This window comes from Montipora capricornis, chromosome 7 (genome assembly GCF_036669925.1).
Source record: "Montipora capricornis isolate CH-2021 chromosome 7, ASM3666992v2, whole genome shotgun sequence".
In the NCBI taxonomy this organism is placed as follows: domain Eukaryota; kingdom Metazoa; phylum Cnidaria; class Anthozoa; order Scleractinia; family Acroporidae; genus Montipora; species Montipora capricornis.
This window is the reverse complement of record NC_090889.1, coordinates 31151034-31155766: the sequence shown is the minus strand read 5'-3', so window position 1 is coordinate 31155766 and position 4733 is coordinate 31151034.

The window sequence follows — 4733 nt, the reverse complement described above, 5'->3', positions numbered from 1 at the left end:
ATTGCGCTTCTCTTTCAACAAGAACTTAGTAAACAAAATCTACGAGTATTTTCTTGTTGTAGCCTTGTCAACCAATCAACCCCTTCCAAATTTACTTTTCACTAATAAAATTACGCGTTTGTTCGACTGCTTTCGAGAAGGAAATTTTTCCCAAAAAGGAGGAAATACAAAAGTCGTAACATATTCCGTCGGTTTGTCAAATAAATTGAATTGCCGCGAAATACGATTCATGTATAAGTTTATCTGAGTAGTCTTTTGTTTGGAAGCTGTTGAAGAGAAAACGGCAAGCTAATGCTTAACAGACCGGAACACATAACAATTTGCTCTGTTGTTGGCTCACTCACAATGAGGCGAGGAAGAATAATGAAATGTCTGATTGTATTATAATTTCTCCGTTAAATTGTTGCCGATATCTTAACTCATAATGAATTAATATATTTTACCGTATTTATTCGATTAAGCGCCCAACCTGATTGAGAATTATGATAGCTAAAGAGACTTATCGGCATACGTAAACCGAACAATGAACAGTTACAATTTATGTGCTTTAATATTTTGTCATGTTTCGTTACAAAATAACTTTTTACTTACTGAAAATGGTGAAAATTTAATAAGCGCCCACCCTGAAAGTCCAAAAATTAAATAAGCGCCCTGGGCGCTTAATCGAATAAATACGGTATATGAAGTCAAATCACTTCCCTTTCGAATGAATTTTGGTTTCGGTTGAGCGGTCTTCAATATTTCTTGTGTGCGTGATAAGCCTCATTACGTGAGTTCACTGGATGTCTCAAAATATACTAATGACGACTTAACCTCCACAGTAACCACAGGAATCGTACTGCACACTAATGTGCCTAGCAAAGATTGGCCTTTGAGCCGATCTGAACAGCATTTAGCGCTATCTATGTATACATTCTTTTGTTGATATAATAATGAACAAATGTCTTCCTACAGTATTACATTTATTTTGGAACTATACAGGGTTCTTGTTAAGAGCCGGTAACCGGTTATTTTTACCGGCTGTTCAAGTAAATGTTACCGGCTGTTTCACTGAAATATTTACCGAAATTATCCAAGGAATGTTCGTCTGTTCAAAGGTGAAATTACATTTCATTTATGGGAAAATATTGCTTTCCCCCTCCAACCAATCCTGTGAAGATATCTGGCAAATGTTATCGCTTCGAAAATATACCAGTTGTTAAAGCAATCCAGGTTGATTTTGCCAACTCATCCCTCGAAACGATGTCCGCCATGTTTCCTTCCCATTCTTCCCGCGGCCAGGGAAAGCCCCCCCGTAACTATTATTAAGGCTTACTGTAGTTTGCGAAACGAAATGGAGCGAAACAAAATGGAACGAAACGAAATGGAACGAAACGAAATGAAATGAAAATCTGTAATTTGCGAAATAAACATTTACTTTCTCGCTGCGTCTACTCGGATATTCTAAACAGAAAATTGCCCCCAAAAAAGCCGTTTCGCCTTGCGCGGAATGCGTGACGTTTTCGTCAGCAACCGGAAGCAAGACCTCTTCCCTTTTTATATGCATTGACGCCACCACATTTGTATTGATAAGTGTCATTACTCTTGTAGAGACGATCTGCCTGAAAATTTGCCCAAGAATGCAAAAAGTCCACTTCCGGTGGAAAGTAAATACTCCGATATTCCATTCTTGAAAATGTAAGTTCCACTGAGAAATAAGTTACCTTCTGAGGCTGATTGCTCCTCGGCCCCGGGTGATCGCCTGACCCGTTAGAAAATGTAACGCAAGGGTCTCCTGCGTAGCAAATGTATGCAAAGATCATCGCCAGGCTAATCTCCCGCCAGAATTTAATTTTGACCGGGAAATTATTTATAATCCCATTAGGTTGGAAAGCTGAGTGAACGTTCGAGCACATGCGCAGGGTTCGGTCTGGGACGGTACAAACTCGTTGTTGTATCATTTCTCGATTATTCCAAGTCGTTTGGTGTGGCTTGGCGTTGAAAGGGTGAACCAACTTTGCAAGGAAATAAGATGAATATGAGCATTGTGGATGCTGAGAGAGAAAATTGATATTTGTTGTCGGGCGTTAACGTCCTCCACATCAGCTCCAATTCAGTCAATTCACTTCGTTTCCAGGACGAGAACGGCAAATGAATGTCCCCAACACACTTGCAAGGTGGTGCAAAGCCTATATTTGAAGCGTTCTCGAATCCGTGGTCGTCGTTCTCTCCAAAGTTCTCTATTAGGGTGTTTAAGGAACGGTGACGACTTCGGCAATGTAATGACTAGAGCGGTTTTCAATTGAGTGTCGAAAGTAATTAGCAAATAACTTTGTTTTGCATTACTTCACCCAGTGATAGCCCAGTAATTGGTTCAAAGTTGTCGCGCCACTTTTTCAACCAATCAGAAGTGAAACCAAAACCAATCGTGGCTCGCGCGTGCACATTTTCCCGCGCTTTGTGTCGGCTACGTGTAATTACTTCGAGTTTTGATTGGTCTACCGGATTGTCTCCGTCCTTTTTGATTGGCCAAAGTAATTACTTTGGTTTTGGTTTTACGACACTTATTTGAAAACCGCTCTAAAAGAGGGAAAAGGATTGCGCTGCACGTGCGGGGCGCATTTTAGGACATTTCTGCCCCAAACTCGGCAAAACGACAATGTGAACGGACCTAATCTAGGCTTTTAACGAAGATCTATGACAAGGATGTCACGACGAAAACGTCACCTCAAAATAATTAATATAACTTTATGCTTATCATAATTATCTTGATTATATAGGTATCTCTTTCGCGATTATTTCATCTCGGTCGCGTCGAACAATATATTAATGTGGTCTAAGAATCCTAAAAATAAATCGGCACGAACGGTTTCAGGGAAAAAAGGGAGAGAATGAAAGGGCACATTTGAGAGCATTGTGTGGCGAATTTTCCAACTTCCCCAACTGGTTCATTATTATATTGGTACTGACTAAAATCCTGTATTTTAGCGATTAAATAATTATCATAATTATCCGGAAACCTCAAATTTGGTGAATTCACGTCGTTGTTACGCAGATTATCGCATAATTATGTGAATAATTATGCTCAAGGTGGTTCAAACCAGGTTCAACACTTTCAAGAGACCTTGGTATCAGAAGGATTGACACTACAACACTTTATCATTTTAAACATCTTATGTTTTGGCTTTAATTAAAGCTCTGGGCCCGGTTCCTCGAAAGCCGATTAACTTAATCCAGGATTAGCGTAAACTTTTGTTTCACGTTTTCAACTTTTTGGTGAAAGTTTTTTTTGCTTATTTTTGTTTTTCAAGGTTGACGTCTTCTCATGTAAAGTTCTGCCGAAAATCTGCGTTGAACAACATTTGGGAGTGGAGAAATAAACTGCTTGGTTAATTTTCAATCTTAGATTAGCGTTAATCGGCTTTTGAGGAACTGGGCCCTGACCCTCGCAGTTATGAACGCAATTTTTGCAATTGCGCAAAGAAAAGTCAGGACTTCAACGGGGTTTGAACCCGTGGCCTTGCGATACCGGTGCGACGCTCTAACCAACTGAGCTATGAAACCACTGCGAATATCCGCAGTTTATGTATGATCCATTTCATATATCATTTCATCGTTGACTCATTCCTCACGGGAACATTAGAACCCACAAATGACCAACTCCCAACGTCAGTGGCTCAGTTGGTTAGAGCGTCGCACCGGTATCGCAAGGTCACGGGTTCAAACCCCGTTGAAGTCCTGAATTTTTCAGGCTTTACGCAATTGCAAAAATTGCGTTTATAACTGCGAGGATCGTAGCTTTACTTGATTTCATATCCGCAGTTCATATATGATCCATTTCATATATCATTTCATTTTGGCTTTAGTTGCTCATATCTGAAAAACGAACTCCGTGACCCCAATTTTTTATAGCACAAAAGTGATCAGCAGGCCAAGATGGAACTCTCTTGAAGCTACCTTAAATTTTCAGTTAGTCTGAATCTGCTCCACAGAATTTGTTTAAACTTTGCAGAAAGTTTCATTCTGGCATGCTGATTACATTTCAGCAATAAAAAATGGGCGTCACCGAGTTCGGATTTGAAATATGAGCAGCTAAAGCCAAAATATGGGGTGTTTTTGCTGGGTTTTCCTGTTGCCACGGTAACGTTTTACGTCACAAAAATGACCGAATCTTTTTTAGCAATAATTGGTGTTTGATATGGTACCACAACATTGCTGTTAAGTGATAAAGTGTTGTAGTGTCAATCCTTCTAATAACATCGTTTCTTTCAAGTGTTGAAAGTGGTTTGAGCCCCCTTCAGTGATTAAATATGTCCTGCACGTTCATGTAGCCCGATTATTTTCCTCTTTTAACCAGTGATAATGGTTGCGGTCGCATTTTGGGAGTCGAAACTAGTGTTAAATCAAGTTCTTTTGTTCAGTGTTCCCCTAGGGCCTGTTCACATGGTCGTAGGGGGCCTCGGGTAGGTGAGGTACCCCGCCTAGACGTAGTAAAAAGAGCAAACCTTCACATGGAGTATTTATAGCCCCGGGGCGCTGGGGTTAGGTTTCCAAACGCTTTTCCGGAATGTTCAAACTAAAGATAAATCACCCCAGTCACCCCTTCAGCATTCACGTGGAGAAAACTCACCCCACCTAAGTGGGTAACCCGGCCCGGCTAACCGCGCAACCCGCCTCGGTGAGGTACCCCACCTCTCATGTGAACACAACCAAGAAAAAAAGTGTAATTTCTGACGTTCGAGTGACATGGGAAC